The sequence below is a fragment of the Gracilinanus agilis genome, chromosome 3, assembly GCF_016433145.1.
Source record: "Gracilinanus agilis isolate LMUSP501 chromosome 3, AgileGrace, whole genome shotgun sequence".
NCBI classification, from domain to species: domain Eukaryota; kingdom Metazoa; phylum Chordata; class Mammalia; order Didelphimorphia; family Didelphidae; genus Gracilinanus; species Gracilinanus agilis.
Genome location: NC_058132.1, coordinates 640,563,416 through 640,581,904, shown reverse-complemented (window position 1 = coordinate 640,581,904; position 18,489 = coordinate 640,563,416). Strand labels below are relative to the sequence as shown.

Here is an 18,489-nt window from a genome sequence, read left to right as displayed (position 1 = left end):
ATATATATATATATATATATATATCTTGACATTTCATCCTATACAGTTTATCACTGTTCCCTCTAAGTAAACTTCTTCTAGTTACTCTGTTGATAATAACAATTTTTAATATTTACCAATATCTTTTCTTCTAGGGATACAAATAGATTGAACTTATTGGGTCCCTTAAAGAAAAAAATTTCCTCCCCAATTACCTTATGGTGATTCTCTTGAGTTCTGTGTTTGGGCAGCAAACTCTCTGTTTAAGTGGCTTTTTTTCTTTATGAATGCTTGGAAGTCTTCAATTTTATTGAACGACCATACTTTTCCATGTAAAAATATAGTGAGTTTTGCTGGATAGTTGATTCTTGGTTGTAGACCCAGTTCTCTTGCTTTCCGGAATATTGTATTCCATGCCTTCCGGTACTTTAATGTAGATGCAGCCAGATCCTGTGTTATCCTAACTGTGGTTCCCTGGTATCTGAATGACTTTTTAGCAGCTTGTAATATTTTTTCCTTGGTATGGTAGTTTTTGAATTTGGCTATAATATTCCTGGAAGTTGTCAGTTGTGGATTAAATATAGGAGGTGATCTGTGGATTCTTTCAATTTCCACTTTTCCCTTGTTCAACAATGTCAGGGCAGTTTTCTTGGATAATTTCCTATAGGATGATGTCCACTTTTTCTTTTGTCATAATGTTCTGGTAAACCAATAATTCTTAAATTGTCTCTTAGAGATCTGTTCTCCAGATCTTTGGTTGTGTCAGTGAGGTATTTCACATTCTCAAATTTTTCATTTAAAATTTTTTGTTTTATATATTCTTGTTGCCTTGTGAAGTCATTTGCTTCTAGTTGTTGAGTTCTGTTAAAATCATTATCTGGGATAAGTTGGATGCCACTTTGACTGACAGGGATGGCAGTTGAGAGATTCGGAATGTTCCCAGGTTCCATGAGCAAGGGGCAAATGTTGGTTGACTTCACCCTATAAATACCCCCTAGGAATTACAGTTGGGGGTCTCAGAACTCAGAGCTGGGACTTGAGCAAACATGTCTTAGAGCAAGAACAGGGTAGAGTGAGGTGAAGGGTTAAGGGTGGTAGAAGAAGAAGGGCAGGTCAGATCCAAACCTGTATCTGTGCTTGACTGAGAGAGAGAGAGAGAGCTAGTGAATCATCAGTACCATTGGTAGTAGAGCTGAGAGAATACACAGATCATCAATACACATCTACAGCAATAGCCTTACCTATTTTCTGACTTGGCTGTGGGTAGGTCAGGTCAGAGGTAGAGGGTAAAGACCTGAAGCCTCTACCAGCCTAGCAGTCTCCAGTCCTGATCAACAATTAGCTTAGTAGACAAATTATAGCAATAGGGTTCCCAATCCCCAAACTTATTACCTTGTTATCCTTTCCGCATCAATAGATAATACAGTGATTCAACAACAAGTACCTTCCTGAGTGGTTATTCTATTACAGCCCTTGGGAAGGGAGAACTAATACACAGTCAGATACCAATCATTTCCAAAGCCAATCAATAACCTATTAACAATTTATTCGACCTCAGGTTGGACCTAGAGAGGCTAACCATCTACCTAACCTCTCAAGAGGTCTCCACCTGGACAACTGTTAGAAAGAAGTCACTGACAGGTTTAACCAACCAAACCTGTCAGGGAGAAGAGGGATAGATTACAGCAGCTATTATGAGAGGAATGGGTTGTTCCTCCTTCACCAACAACAGATGGCTTAGGCCTTGGGCCCCTGATCCCTCCTTCATCCATACTATCCCTAAGACCTACATACCAGCCATCCTCTAATATCTAGAAGGAAGATCTAAAGGGAGAATAGTAATAATAGTAAGAGGAGATATACACAAGATATCTCCCCTTTAGTTCTTTTTAACAGTTCTATTTTTTAAAGACTGAATTTCATCCCTGGCTTTTTGGTCATCCTTCTGGTCTGATTTTCTTTGTAGAACTTCTTTCGCCTTTGCTTTGTTTTCGAGCTGGTCAATTTTAGCTTTTAGGACTTTATTTTCTTGTTTTAGTTCATTTGTTTCCTTTTTCAAATTGTCTTTACCCTCTCTTGATTGCTTTTTGAGTTCCTGAAGTTCTTGAGTTAATTGAATTTTGAGATCTTCCAAAGCCTGTGTCCAATTCACTGGAGCTTCCTCCTCTTCTTCTATTTCATTTGTTCTTTTTTCGCGTCCTGGAAAGAAGCTGTCAATTGTCATTTCTTTTCTCTTTTTCTGTTATTTACTCATATTTATTCCTTTTCTGTTCTGCTAGTTTACTCAGATGTATTTAATAGGCTTTGATGAAAGATCTTCCCCCAGCTGGCAATGAAGGTTTGTAGTTACCTTCTCTGCAGTCTATGGAGGAGGGGGGTGTTGGAGTTTCTCTGCCCTCTGAAGACTTCTTGTCTGTTCAATTAATGGGATTAAGCCTGGATTGGTCTGTATTGCTTAATTTGCCCTGAGGCTAAAACCTGAAGAGAAGGGAGGGGGACAAAATGGAGTGTTTTTGGTGAGCTGTCCAGCAGTAGGGTCCCTCTGCTCTGTCCTGTTGTTAGACCTGGTTTTCTGTTCTCTATCTGTCTGGTAAGTCATAGGTCTGAAGTTTTGTTCCATCTAAGCCGCCATCTTCCAAGCGTTTTTGCTGTGTTTCTCTGGTTTTCTCTTCTAGCCACCTCCCTGGTGCCTATATTCAACTCCCGGAGGCTGGCACAAGCAAGGCCCTCTCTCCAGGCGGGTGAGCCTGCCCACCCGGAGATTTCAGGAGCTGCTGGAGACTCTTCACAGTCCGTGGGGGAGAGTTCCTGGGATTCCCCTTCTATACCCTCAGACCCAACAGTTCAAGAATTTAAGCCTTTTTCTTGGTGTAGATTTTGAGTTATCTAGCAGTAGGATCCCCTTGCTCTGTCCTGTTGTTAGATTTCTTCCTCTTTCTTCTCTAAGGGCTTTGTTTTCTATCTCGGTGTGGAAAGGCTGCATAGGTTTTAAGATTTACACCATCTAAGCCTCCATCTTCCCCTAAACATTTTACCCCTTCACCTCTCTTATCAGGAGTTGAGTAGCAGCTTTCTTCATCAGATCTCTGGGATTCTGGTTGGTCATTATGCTGAAAAGAGATCAGCACAATAGTATTCCATCACATTTGTTCTCCATCATTTTTGTTCATCTATTCCTGAATTTGTGGACAACTTCAAAAAGAACTATTTCTCAAATTCCTCCTCCCTTCTTTTCCCTTTCCCTTCTCTTTCTTTTCTTTCTTTTTTTTTTAAACCTTTACCTTCAGACTTAGAATTGTATTATTAGAATTGTCTTTCCAGGACTCCCTTTCCCAGCAACCACTTTCCATCCCACTCTACATCCTTATCTTTTATTTTTTTATTTTTGGGCGGACACTCATTCATTCATTCATTCATTTATTTATTTTGATGATTTAAATATTTTATTTTTTTAGAAAAATTTTCCATGGTTACATGATTCATGTTTTTACTTTCCCCTTCACCCTCCCTGACCTCCTCCCCCAATATCCAACGCACATTTCCACTGGTTTTAACATATGTCATTAATCAAGACTTATTTACATATTATTGACAGTTGCATTGGTGTGGTCCTTTTGAGTCTACATCCCCAATCATGTCCGCATCAACCCATGTGTTCAAGCAGTTATTTTTCTTCTGTGTTTCCACTCATGTAGTTCTTCCTCTGAATGTCGGTAGCGTCTTTTCCATAAATCCCTCAGAATTGTCCTGGGTCATTGCATTGCTGCTAGTACAGAAGCCCATTACACTTGATTTTACCACAGTGTATCAGTCTCTGTGTACAATGTTCTTCTGGCTCTGCTCCTTTCACTCTGCATCAATTCCTGGAGGTCTTTCCAGTTCACATGGAATTCCTCCAGTTTATTATTCCTTTGAGCACAATAGTATTCCATCACTAGCATATACCACATTTTGTTCAGCCATTCCCCAATTGAAGGGCATACCCTCGTTTTCCAATTTTTTGCCACCACAAAGAGCACGGCTCTAAATATTTTTGCACACGTCTTTTTTTCCCTGTGATCTCTTTGGGGTACAAACCCAGCAATGGTATGGCTGGATCAAAGGGCAAGCATTATTTTAGTGTTGTTTGGGCATAGTTCCAAATTGCCATCCAGAATGGTTGGATCAGTTCACAACTCCACCAGCAATGCACTAATGTCCCAATATTGCCATATCCCCTCCAACGTTCATTACTCTTCCCTGCTATCATTTTAGAAGATTTTCCACATACTTTACATTTATAAGGTTTCTTCCTATCGGATAAATTCATGACAAGGCAAGAATTTGAACTGAAGGATTTCCCACATTCATTTTTAATAGGTATGTTTCATAATAGGTATAGGCTTTAAAAGTATAAAGGCAGATTTTTGCAAGCATATTAGGGAAAGCCTTTGCTGGGAAGTCATGGACATTCTGAATAGAATGCAAGGGGTAGAGAGGAGAGAGCTAAGCAACAGACATTGCTGTTTTGTGAGGGTTTTGGAGCAGAAGTGCAATCAGCAGTCCTTATTTGATCTGGGACCTTGGAGATTGGTGAAGGTTGTAAAGGCTGAAGATATCCTGCAAATCAACTCTTGAGTAGGGAAGAGGCCTGGGTTCTAGTGGACAGTTTGCAGGCATCTCTCCCTACCTGGTTACTTTTGGATCATCTGCTGTGGAGGAGTTGGTTCCTGGTATTCTGAAGACATCTCTGGATTAGTTGTCAGAACCCAAACCCAAGCCCTCTTCCTCAGGTCCTTAGCCAAGGTGTCACCTGGCCAAAGCCAGGTTGGCTAAGGAACTTATTACCCTTTTTGACTCCAGTCCTGGGCAGTTAGACATAGTTTCACCTCCCCCCCCTCCCCTCCGTCTCCTATCCTCTCAAAAAACAACTAAACTGCTTCCCTATTTGTTTTCTTCCGACCTTAAAGTTCCCATTGTTTGTATATTTATTATACTCTGTGTTTATCCCTTGTCTAGGTGGAGCAGGGTGACAGTTAGGGCCTAACTGTCACTCCTGTCAACAGTCATTTCCCCTAGCAGCTAAACCCAGTTTCCCTAACTTGTTTGGGCCCACCTATTGTCCATTCCTGTCTCCTAGTCACCCTTCTGAACCGAGAGAGAGAGAGAGAGAGAGAGAGAGAGAGAGAGAGAGAGAAAGAATGAATAAATTAATAAATTAATGTTCTCCCCAGGATACATTCAGATTTCTGAATGAAGCCTTTCCTACATTCATGGGACTTCTCTCTAGTGTGAATTCTCAGATGTTTATTAAGCTGTGTTCTCTGACTAAAAGCCTTCCCACACTCCTTAATTCATAGGGTTTTTATTCAGTATAAATTCTCTTATATTGTGTAAGAGATGATGTATCACTGAAGGATTTCTCACATTTGCTACATTCATGAGGCTTCTCTCCAGTATGGATTGTTTGATATTGAGTAAGGTGTGTCCATTTCCAGAAGGCCTTCCCACATTCTTTACATATAGTGTCTTTCTCCGACTTTAAGTTAAGTGATGAACTTTAGCTAAAAACTTTGTCATATTCATGGCATCTCTAGGATTTTTCTCCAGTGTGTATCCAACAGTGTTGAATCAGGTTTGCACTCTAAATTTTGTCTATGATGATCCTAGAAGTTTTCATTTTGAGATTTCTTTGTGGAAACTGGGAGATTCTTTTTGCCCGTTGCTTATTAAGAAATCTGGGAGCTTTTGTTTTTGTTTCTGTTCTTTCCTACTTTTTTATATATTTTTTTAATTTTAATTTTATTATCATGCAGAATACACTCTCGTGTTGGTCATTGTTGTAAGCGCAAACTCATAAAAAACCAAAACCCCCCAAATAAAACTGTAAATACAGAAAAGATAATATGCTTTGATCCACATCAATCTGACTCCAATAATTCTTTTTCTGGAGGTGGATAACATTCTCCATCATAAGTCTTTCAGGATTGTCCCAGATCATTGCATTGCTGAGATTAGCCGAATTTTCAGTTAATCATCTTACAGTATTACTGTTACTGTGTCAACATCCTTCCAGTTCTGCTTATTTTGCTCTGCATCATTCACGCAGATCTTTCCAGCTTTTCCTGAAATCATCTTGCTTATCATTTTAATTTCCCACACCCCAAATCATCCAATTATTTAATTTTGGATTTTTTATTCTCTCCATGGTTCCATGATTCATGTTCTTTCACTCCCCTCCTTCACCCCCCTCCCATAGCCAACGCGCAATTCCACTGGGTTTTACATGTATCATTAAGACTATTTCCATATTATTAATATTTGCAATAGAATTATCATTTAGAATCTACATCCCTGATCATATCTCCATCAAACTTTGTGATCAAGGAAATGTTTTTCTTCTGCATTTCTGCTCCCACAGTTCTTTCTCTGGATGTGAATAGTGTTCTTTTTTGTAACTCCATTAGGATTGTCCTGGGTCATTGCATTGCTGCTAGTAGAAAAGTGCATTATGTTTAGTTGTGCCACAGTGTGTCCATCTCTATGTACAATGTTCTTCTGGTTCTGCTCCTTTTGCTCTGCATCAGTTCCTGGAAGTCTTTCCAGTTCACATGGAATTCCTCCAGTTCATTATTCCTTTGAGCACAGTAGTATTCCATCCAAATCAGATACCACAATTTGTTCAGCCATTCCCCAATCGAGAGACATCCCCCTCATTTTCCAGTTTTTTGCCACCACAAAGAGCATAGCTATATTTTTGTACATGTATTTTTCCTTATTATCTCTTTGGGGTTTAAACCCAGCAGAGATATTTCTGGGTCAAAAGGCAAGCAGTCATTTAAAAGCCCTTTGGACATAGTTCCAAATTGCTTTCCAGAATGGTTGGATCAATTCACAATTATACCAGCAATGCATTAGTTTCCCACTTTTGCCTCATCCCTTCCAACATTTATTACTTTCCTTTGCTGTCATATTAGCCAATCTGCTAGGTGAGGTGGTACCTCAGAGTTGTTTTGATTTGCATTTCTCTAATTATAAGAGATTTAGAACACTTTTCCATGTGCTTATTGAGACTTTTGATTTCTTCATCTGAAAACGGCCTATTCATGTCCCTTGCCTGTTTATTAATTGGGGAATGGCTTGATTTTTTTTTTTACAATTGACTCTGCTTCCTATAAATTTGAGAAATGAGACCTTTGAAAGAGGTTTTTGTTTTAAAGGTTTTTTTCCCCCCCTTCTAATTTTGGTTGCATTGGTTTTGTTTGTACAAATCCTTTTTAATTTAATATAATAAAAATTATTCATTTTACATTGTGTGCTATTCTCTTTCTTGCTTGGTCTTAAATTCTTTTTCTTTTCCATAGATCTGACTGGTATAGTATTCTATGTTCACCTAATTTACTTATAGTTTCCTTTTTTATATTTAAGTCATTTATCCATTCTGAATTTATTTTAGTATAGGGTGTGAGATGTTGATCTAGATCTAATCTGTCCCATACTGTTTTCCAATTTTCCTAGCAATTTTTGTCAAACCGGATTTTTGTCCCCAAAGCTGGAATCTTTGGGTTTATCTTATTCTGTCTTGCTGAGGACATTTACCCCAAGTCTATTCTTCCCTTCTGTCTTTTAGCCAATACCATATTTTTTTTTAATTTTTTTTTTTATTTTAAACCCTTAACTTCTGTGTATTAACTTATAGGTGGGAGAGTGGTAAGGGTAGGCAATGGGGGTCAAGTGACTTGCCCAGGGTCACACAGCTGGGAAGTGGCTGAGGCCAGATTTGAACCTAGGAATTCCCGTCTTGAGGCCTGGCTCTCAATCCACTGAGCTACCCAGCTGCCCCCAATACCATATTATTTGATGACCACTGCTTTATAACATAGTTTAAGATCTGGTACTGCTAGACCCTCCCTCCCCCACCCCTTCACATTTATTTTTCATTAGTTCTCTTGATAGTCTTGATCTTTTGCTCTTCTAAGTGAACTTTTTAATTATTTTTTCTAGTTGAGTAAAAAAATTTCTTGGTAGTTTGATAGGCATGGCACTGAATAAATTAATTTAAATAGAATTGTCATTTTCATTATGTTAGCTTGTCCTACCCATGAGCAACTAATGTTTTTCCAATTATTTAGTTGCTTATCATTTCTTACACAGCATAGTAGTATTCCATCACCAGCATGTACCACAATTTGTTCAGCCATTCCCCAATTGATGGAAATCCCCATAGTTTCTAATTCTTTGCCACCACAAAAAAGAGCTGCTATATTTTTGTACAAGTATGTCCTTTCCCCCTTTTTTATTATCTCTTTGGGATACAGACCCAGTAGTGGTGTTCCAGGATCAAAGTGTATTCACAGTTTTATAGCCTTTTGGGCATACTTTCAAATTGCCTTCCAGAGTGGTTGGATCAGTTCACAACTCCACCAGCAGTACATTAGTGCCCCAATTTTACCACATCTCCATTATTTATCATTTTACTTTCCTGTCATATTGGCCTATCTGATAGGTATGAGGTGGTACCTCAGCTTTGTTTTAATCTACAATTCTCTAATCGAGTAATTTAGAACATTTTTTATATGTGTATAAACAGAATTTGCTCCCTACCCCCAGGCTTGTCTGACCTCACATCTCATTTGTGTGCTTACTCTGCTTGCATGGACATTCCACACTGGGATTAGTGCCGGGGTGGAGAATAATGGAAGGAATGCAGGAGCAAGTGTTCACCCTACTTCCCTGGATGTGGCTGGAGAGGTGGGAGAGTCATGCGGGAGGATCAACATGTGGTCAGACTTAAAGTAGAAAAATAGACTTTAAACTATACTTATCTGCTTTATTTCAAGTGATTATTAATAAACTCTTTTTCTAACATATGATTATTGATAGCTTTGATTTCTTCATCTGAAAATTGCTTATTCCATATCCTTTGACCATTTGTCAATGGCTTGTATTATAAATTTGACTTAGTTCTCTATAGATTTGAGAAATTAGACCGTTACCAGAGAAATTTGTTATAAAATTTTTTTCCCAGTTTGTTGTTTCCCTTCTAAACTTCATTACCTTCCTTTTGTTTGTACAAAAGCCTTTTAATTTAATATAATCAAAATTATTCATTTTATATCTTATAACGTATCTATCTCTTGTTTGACTATAAGTTTTTCCCTTCTCCTAAGATCTGCCAAGTGAACTGTTCTATCTATGTTCCCCTGATTTAGTTATGGTATATAACTTTAAGTCATATACCATTTTGATTTTATTTTGGTATAGGGTATGAGATATTGGTCGATACCTAGTTTCTGCCATACTATTTTCCAATTTTCCCAGCAGTTTTTGTTAAACAATGAATTCTTGTTCCAAAAGCTGAGCTCTTAGGATTCATTAAGCACTAGATTGCTAAGGTCATTTACCTTGTATTTTGTGTATATAATTTATTCTTTTGATCCACCATTCTTAGCCAGTACCAGACTCTTTTGATGATTATGGGCAGTTTTCTTTTAAGATGTTTTTACATTTGATATCCTGACACTTAAAATGTTTTTCCTCCTTGATAGGTTTTCCATATCAGTTGCATTTGCTATGAGGTAGCTTACATTGTCTTTTCTCTTTTTTGTTCTTTCAGCCTTTTGACTTTGTCTTAATATTTCTTGTTAATCATAGACCTCTATTTGGTCCATTCTAATTTTTAGGGAGTTCTTTGGGAAGGGTTTTGGGTCAAGATCTTAATTCCCTTTCCAGTTCTTTCTTCTGTAGCTCTTATTTCTTTTCCCACTTCCCCCCTCAATTACTAATTTATAAAAACATATAAAACTTTTTAAAAAACTCTTTCATCTTTTCCATGTGTTCTAGCTGAATCTAAATCAAATCTATATTTGGTCGTTGTTTTGGAATCATTATCTTTTGTATTTTGTGACATGGATAATCTTAAGTGAGGTGATCTGCCTCACAGAACTCCACAGTACTCCCAGAACTCCAGGAGAGGGGGTAGTTGGGGCAGTTAAGAATGTGGGTGTAAAAGCAGGACACCGAGCTTGGCAAGATCACTCTTTGGGGGGCAGAGGGAGCTGGATGGCTGGAAGGGGTAGGGATTACTTCTTCTCAATAGCTTAGCTTATCTCTAACCTAGAGAGCAGGGTGGATCATTGCTATATACTCCATATAGACTCTATCCAGACTGTTTCCCTAAAGCTGTGAGCACTGTGGCAAAACCTTGTATGCAACGTCCCAGCCAACCCGTAACAACTACAGATCTACAATCAAGACCATCACTACCATCTTGGACTTGTTTTTATTTGATTGTAGGAGATGGTTTAGATTGTGAGGGAGTTTAAGGAGAAATAGTTTTATTCAGAGGCTTTCCCCTTTCTGGGGGGGATAGTTATTCTGACAGCACCTTGAAGATCTTAGATAGATTTTTACCTCACCCTCAAACCTAGACCTTTTTCCTCCTTCCCAGTTTCCCTGAATTAATAAATCCCTCCTCTTATTAAGAGTGTGGGACTGAGGTGTTGTGGTTTAGGCTATATAAGCCCAGTTCATACATTACCTAAGCCAAATCTCCATCTTGGCAGATCTTGAGAGTAGTTGAGTGATCAAGAAAGCTGTTTGAAGACATCCTGAGCACATTAACCATCTTGTGTTTTGGGAATAGGCCTCAATTAGTGGAAGTTATCAATTGCTATGAGATTATTCCCTTTTTGCCAGCCAATTTAGCCCTGTGAAAGCTAAGTCAGATAGCAACCATTTCTGGACAGAGAGGGATTCTGTTAATAGCAGTTGCCAGAGGTTTCGACTGCCAAAGGAGGGGGAGGAGAAAGAATTCCATCCACTCACTCCCTTCCCCCTTGCTAGAGGTTTTGCTTCCAGGGTTTTGGAGCCTCCTATGGCATCATTGCTAACTGGTCCCATTTTTACAGTTTATGTCTTGGGCATCCCTGTTACCCTAACAACTTTTTTTCATTGTCCTTTTATTTTATTTATTTTATTTCCTTTGTTAAATTTTATTTTAAAATATTTTTCCATGTTTACATGATTCATTTTCTTTCTCTCCCCCTCCCAGAGCTGACAAGCAATTCCGCTGGTTTGTATAAATGTTGTCACCTGATACCTACTTCCATATTAATCATTTTTGCTATAGAGTGAATTTTTTAAAGGCCTATACCCCAAATCACATACCCATATATGCATGTGACAAATGATGTTATATGTTTTGTTTTTGCATTTCTGTTCCCATAGTTCTTTTTCACAATGTGGATAGCAGTCTTTTACATAAGTCCTTCAGGAGTGTCCTGACTTGTTGCATTGCTACTAGTAGCAAAGTTCATTACATTGGATTTTCCCACCGTGTTTTTACTTTCTATATACAATTTTCTCCTGGTCCTGCTCATTTCACTCTGTATCAGTTCATTGAGGTTCTCCCAGTTCATATGGAAAGCTTCTAGGTCATCAGTCCTTACAATACAATAGTATTCCATCACCATTATGTACTACAGTTTGTTCAGCCATTCCCAATTGAGGGACACCTCTCCCCCCCCCCCCCCCCCCCCCTTTTTCAGTTTTTTGCCACCACAAAGAGCATGGCTATGAATATTTTTGTACAAATAATTTTCCTTATTATCTCTTTGGGGTACAAACCCAGAAGTGGTATTGCTGGATCAATGGACAGGCAGTCTTTTAAAGCCCTTTGCGCATAATTCTAAGTTGCCTTCCAGAATGGCTGGTTTAATTTACAACTCCACCAGCAATGCATTAGTATCCCAATTTTGACACATCCCCTCCAACATTTATTATTTTCCTTTTTTGTTGTTTTGGCCAATCTGCTAGGTGTGAAGTGGTACCTCAGAGTTGTTTTGACTTGCATTTCTGTAATTATGAGAAATTTAGAACATTTTGTTGGTCGTAAATAGAAATGCTGATGATTTATGTGGATTTTTTGTATCCTATGATTTTGTTGAAGTCATTAATTATTTTCATAATTTTTTTGGTTGATTTCTTTAGGATTCTATAGGCATGCCATCATAATATCTGCAAAGAAAGTATCAAGATCATATTTATGTCATAGAAAGAGTTTGGAAGGATTCCCTCTTTCCCTCTTTTTCTAAATAGTTTATGTAGTATTGGAGTTAATTGTTCTTTGACTGTAGAATTCATTTGTGAATCTATCTGCCCCTGGGGCCTTTTTCTTAGGGCATTCTTTGATGATTTGTTCAATTTCTTTTTCTGTGATGGGGGGAGGTGATTTAAGTATTCCATTTCCTTTTTTGTTAATTTGGGTACTTTGTATTTTTGTAGGTATTTGTGTATTTGTCACATTTATTGGCATATAACTGGGCATAATAGCTTCCAGTAATTGCTTTAATTTCTTCTTCATTGGTTGTGATACTGCCTTTTTCATTTTTGATACTGTTAATTTAGCTTTCTCCTTTGTTTTTTTAAATCAGGTTAACCAATAGTTTAGCTGTTTTATTGACTTTTTCATAAAATCAATTTATGTTGATTAAATGTCTTATTTCCTAGTTTTAATGGTTTTCTTACTTTCAGTTTTACTAATCTCTTCCTTGATTTTCAGGATTTCCAATTTGGTGTTTAATTCAGGATGTTCTTTTTGTAGTTTTTTTAGTTAAATGCCTAATTCATCAGTCTTCTCTTTTTCTCTTTTATTGATGTAAGCATTTAGAGATAAGAATTTCCCCCTGAGTACTTATTTGGTTGCATTCCATAAATTTTAATATGTTGTAAAATTTATGGAATGCAACCAAATAAGTACTTAGGGGGAAATGTAATTGTTGATTATTTCTGTGATTTGTTCTTTGATCCATTCATTCTTTAGAATGAGATTTAGTTTTTAATTTTTAGTCTTTCTGCTGCCCTTTGTTGAATATAACTTTTATTGCATTATAGTCTATAAAGTATGCATTTAATATTTCTGCTTTTCTATATTTGGATGTGAGATTTTTATGCCCAATTATGTGGTCAGTTCTTGTGAGGGTGCCATGTACTGCTGAGAAAAGGGTGTATTCCTTTCTATTCCTATTCAGTTTTCTCCAGAGGTCCATTAGATTCAACTTTCTAAAAGTTCTATTTACCTCCTTAACTTCTTTCTTGCTTATTTTTTTGGTTGGGTTTATCTACTTCTGAGAGGGGAAAGTTGAAGTTCCTCACTAGTACCATTTTACTGTTTTCTCTTGTAACTCATGTAAATTTTCCTTTAGGAATCTAGATTTTATGCCATTTGGTGCATATATGATTACTATTGATACTATTCCAGTGTTTATGGTGCCTTTTACCAAGGTGTAATTTTCTTCCTTATCTTTTGATCAGATTAGTTTTTACTCTTGCTTTGTCTGAGATTATGATTGTTACCACTGCATTTTTTACTTTTTTTCTGAGGTATAGTAGATTCTGCTTTAACCTCTTACTCTGTGTCTCCCTGTTTTAAATATGTTTCTTGTTTTTAATCCACTCTGCTATCCTTTTCTGTTTTATGGGTGTGTTCATCCCATTCATACTATTATGATTACTTATTGTGTGTTTCCATCTTATTTTCCATTTCCTCTCCTCTCTCCTTTTAGCCTTTCCCTGTTCACTAATGTTTTGTTTTTCTTCTATTGACCACCTTCCCCAATTCACTTTCCTTTTTGTCCATCCCCTCTTCCCTTATTCTCCCTACTCTTTTACTTCCTTATTGGGTAGGATAGGTTTCTATAACTGAGTAGGGATATTATTACTCCATTGAACTAGTTCAATTTAGAGTAAGGTTCAGCTATAGCCATCCCTGTCCCATCTTCTCCTCTTTTATAATTTACCTGTTATGCACCTTTTAATGAAGAGTGTAGTTTTCCTTCTATCTCTCCTTTTCTTTTCTCTCCATGTGCTCTTCTTCCCATCCCTCTTTTTTTGGGGGTGGGGGGAGAAGAAATATCAGTCCATTTTATTTAGCTTCCTTCTTTCTAGGTATACCCTTTTCATTGTTCTAATAGTTATAAAGTTCTTAAATATCTTAGCTACTTTAGATAACTTGTATACTTTAAATACCTTACCTTTCTCAAGTATCATAGAGATTTTAATTATTTGAATTATCACCTTCCCAGGTATGAATGTACTCAACTGTATCAAAACTCTCAAGTTTTCACTTTACCTTTTTATGCTTGAGTGTTGAATTTGCTTATTAGACTTTCTTTTCAGCTCTTCCATTGGGCTCCCAGGCAAAGGGTTGGGGAGAGCCGGTGGAGAGGGGAAAAGAGTAGCTCCACTCAAATCCCTCTGCCTTTCTATTAAATAACTCTGGTGGGTGATGGCAGGCATGCCCACAGAGAGGTCTCTGCCTCCCATCTTTGCATTTGTGCCAGATTCATCATCATGGTCGTCCTAGATTGTTTGCCTTTTGGAATATCATATTCCATATCTTCCAGCCCTTTAATGTAGAAGCTGCTAGATCTTTTGTAATCTTGACTGTGACTCCCTTGTTTTCTTCTGGTAGTTTGGAGTAGTTTTTCCTTGGCCTGGGAATTCTGGAATTTGGCTATAATTGTCTTGGAGTAATTTGGGGGGGGTCTTTTTCGGAAGGTGATTGGTGGATTCTCTCAATTTCTATTTTTCCCTCTTCAAGGATATCAAGGCAATTTTTCCCCTGTGATTTCTTATGATGTGGTGTTTAGGCTCCTTTTTTGATCATGGCTTTCAGGTGTTCCAGTGATTCTTAGATTATCTCTCCTGAATTTATTTCCCAGGTTGGTTGTTTTTCCAGTGAGGTAGTCAGATTTTTAAAAAATTTTTTAAAAATTATGTCTCATGATTTCATTAACTTCTATTTGTCCAGTTCTAATTTTTAGGGAGTTATTTTCTTCCTTGATTTTTTTTGTTTCTTTTTCTATTTGGTCAAAATCCTACTCTTTATTTTTTTCCTTTTTAATTTTATTATCATGCATAACACAATATTGGTCATTGTAAGAGCACACACATACATAACCAAAACCCCCAAATAAAAGCATAAATACACTGATGTGAAATATAGTATGCTTTGATCCTCGTCCATCCGACTCCCAACAGTTTTTTCTCTGGGGTGGATAACCTTTCCTGTCATAAATCTTTCAGGATTGTCCCAGATCATTGCATTCCTGAGACTAGTCAAATTTTCACAGTCGATCGTCATACAATATTGCTATTGTGCACAAGTTCTCCCTGTTCTGCTTATTTTGCTTAGCATCAGTTCCTGAAGATCTTTTCAGCTTTTTCTGAAATCATCCTGCTTATCATTTCTTATAGCCAATCCTATTCTTTAAAGAGTTGGTTTTGTCAAAAAATTTTTTTTGCCTCCATTTCCATTTGGTCCATTCAATGTACTTTATCTCTCCCCACCCCCCACCCCCCTTTTGACCTCTCCTAATTTTTAGGTTGTTGATTTCTTTGGTGAAATTTTATCCCCACTGTTGTGTTTTTCTGACAGTTCTCTTATTTGTTGTTTTTTAAAGCTTTTCAGGTTCTTCCCAGGAATGGTTCTTTTGGGGCCTTACATCCTTTCATACTTTCCTTTGAGGTTCACATATTTCCTTTCTGCCATTGTTATCCTCTTCTGAGTTTGTATTTTGGTTTTCTCTGCCACTACAATAACTTTCTACGGGCAGGTTTCTTTCTTTTTTTTGTTTGTTTGTTTGTTTGTTTGTTTTGTTTTTTGTCTTTTGCTCATTTTTCTAGCTGTTTTTTCCCCCATTACCTTATCTATTAACATTCTCTGTTCCTAGGGTACAGTTTGTAGAGTAGTCTGCCTTTGTTCCTCATTGTGTCTGTCAAGGAGGTGACTCTGCTGCCTTGCTCTGTAGAAGTTTGCAACTCTTTTGTCCAGCTCAATTCAGACCCCCATACTACCAATTCCCCCATTATTTTGTGGCCCGTGTCTCCACTCTGTGTTTCCCTACTCCTGCCAAGGGGCCTGATCTGGGTGATCTACTGTTCTGGGCTCTGCCTTCTCATTGATTCCCCTCTCTTCTCCCTTAGAGCCCCAGAGTGAGGGGGGAGAGAGGGGAGAGAGACGTGAGAGAGAGGAGAGGAGAGAGGGAGAGATCTTATTGACCAAAAAACCTCATACTTTTCCCCATTTAAACATACTGATGTTAGCTTGATATATTGCCTCATAAATATTAATATAACAATATAGCATGAACATTAGTTTGTTAGTGCTCTTAAATCTTGTGAAATTATTTTACACATATTTTGTTTTCACTTGTTTGGATTCATGTATATGCCTGGTAGAATGTAATTTCCTAGAGGCAGTAACTGTCTCTTTTTTGTCTTGTTCCCCACATACGGTCTGGTAAATAGGGGCAAAGAGATGCTGATGGGATTAAATGGAAAAAGCAGGTGCCTCTAGCTGACTGAGATATGTAGAACCCAGGATACTCTCTCTGCCATGCTCCTTCTGATTTATTGATTATAAAATATACGCTTGGTTTGATCAAGCCAAAATGCTGCCTTGAAGACTTTCTTCCAACAGTGACTTCATGGCATGGTCTAGAATGTAGCCATACCACTGTGTGAGTCTTAATGAATGATTATATAAAACAGGAAGATTTCTCACTGGAGGCCAAATGCAGTCTTGTTCCAAATCTCAAAATATGAGAGTACCGCCTTAAAATGGGTCTGGTGCCCATATGCAGGTTGGGTCTGTCTGTGCTGTAGAACACCAGAGTGTACACCTCTCCTGCCCAGCACTTGGGGCGTAGCCAGAAAAATCATCATGCCTTCTTGACTTCTTTGGGGATAGATGGAGGACTTCTCTGGTTCCCATTGGTTCATTATAAATGGTAATTCAAAACATGATTTGAATTAAACGTACTTCCCCCTCCCCTGAGATTGCCAGTGTTTCAAAGTCTTCTTTCTTTTTAACTTTGCAGAAATATCGATATCAAGATGAAGACACTCCCCCCCAGGAACCCAGCTCTCCAAACATCAGCAATGAGGTGACAGGGCCTGAATTGGTTCACATCTCGGAGAAAAATCTTTCAGAGATAGAAAACGTCCATGGATTTGTTTCTCACTCTCATATTTCACCAGTGAAGGTAGAGTGTTTTAATGCATTTGTCTTTTCTCCATGCTTTTTTACTTTGCACTAACAACCACTGCTTTTTGCCAACATTCACCAGAGCTGATAGAGAGGGAGTAGACTTAGGTGCCAGGCTCTGTGAACTGCTGGTTGTCAGACTTTTGCCAAAACCTCACAGGAATTTAGAATATCTACTGTTCAAAGAGACTAATTTAGCTTCTGAAGCTTGTAAAATGTCATTCATTTAGAAATAGACCTCCTTTCCATTAGTTATTCATGGCTGTTGTGTTTGATCTAGGACAGTTGATGTTGGCATTTTAAAGTAATGACTCTCACTGCCTTGTGCCACCTTCTGGCATCAGCTCATCTTGAAAAGATGGCACTTTTAAATTTTATTGGTGATTTCTTTTTTTTATATCACCATAATGTCCCATGTATCCCTCCTTCAGAGACATCCTCTATGACAAATGGTAATTTTATTTTGGAAAGAAAAAAAAGTCATAATTAATTTAGAGATTTGAGAAAGTTCAGAAACATGTGCCATGTGCAACACCTGTGGACCCCCTTCCTTCAGCAAATGGTGGATTGAGATATGTTCTCATATCTTCTCATTCAAGCCTCCCTTGATCTTTGTAATTTTGTTTCATTTACTTTTGATTTTTTTCATATATTGTTCTTTCCACTTACATTATGGCAATGATGTCAATTGTTTTCTTGGTTCTGCTTGTTCCACCCTGCTTCAGCTCGTATTTGTCTTTCTTTGCTTCTCTGTAGCAATCACATACATCATTTCTTATAGCACAGTAATATTCCATTACATTCATGGACCACAGTTTGTTTGACTACTCCCTATTTGAGCATTTACTTGGTTACTGAGTCTTCTTACAAAAGTCCTGCTATGAATATTTGGGAATTTTTTTCTTATTGGTGGCTTTCTTCAGTATAAACCTTGTAATAGTCTCTGGTTCAGAGGATTTGGACATGTTAGTCACTTTATTTGCATAAATTCAAATTGCTTTCCAAAAATAGTTATACCACTTCATAGCTCCATCATCAAAAATGAGTGTGCTTATCTTCCCCACTTCCTCCAGCATTGTTCATTTTTGGCAATTTTCAGAGCATGGAGTGAAACCTCAGAGTTGTTATGATTTGCTTTTCTCTATTTTTAGTGATTTGGAGTATTTTTCTCATGTGACTTAAATATTTTGCAGTTCTTTTGAGAATTACTTGTCAATAATATCCTTTGGTCTAGTTATCCATTTACCTATTGAGGAATGGCTGTTACTCTTATGTATATTTATTAATTGTTTATCTGTATTGGTCACCAAACCCATATCAGAAATTTGACATAAAGATGTTTTCCCTTTTTTTTCCAAACATTTATTAATATTCATTTTTAACATGGTTACATGATTCATGTTCCTATTTTCCCCTTCACCCCCCGCACTCCCCCCACCCATGACCGATGCACGTTCCACTAGTTTTGTCATGTGTCCTTG

General features: G+C 37.6%; 1 protein-coding gene across 1 annotated transcript in view; it reads left to right on the top strand.

Annotated features, from left to right (window-relative positions):
- The window catches only part of DLG1 (discs large MAGUK scaffold protein 1), a 267,052-nt gene that overhangs the window by 83,328 nt on the left and 165,235 nt on the right, over nt 1-18,489 (top strand). The window contains exon 3 of the mRNA XM_044670872.1: nt 16,842-17,006. The gene's annotated coding sequence lies outside the window, so the exon portion shown is untranslated. The remainder of the gene's footprint in view (nt 1-16,841; nt 17,007-18,489) is intronic.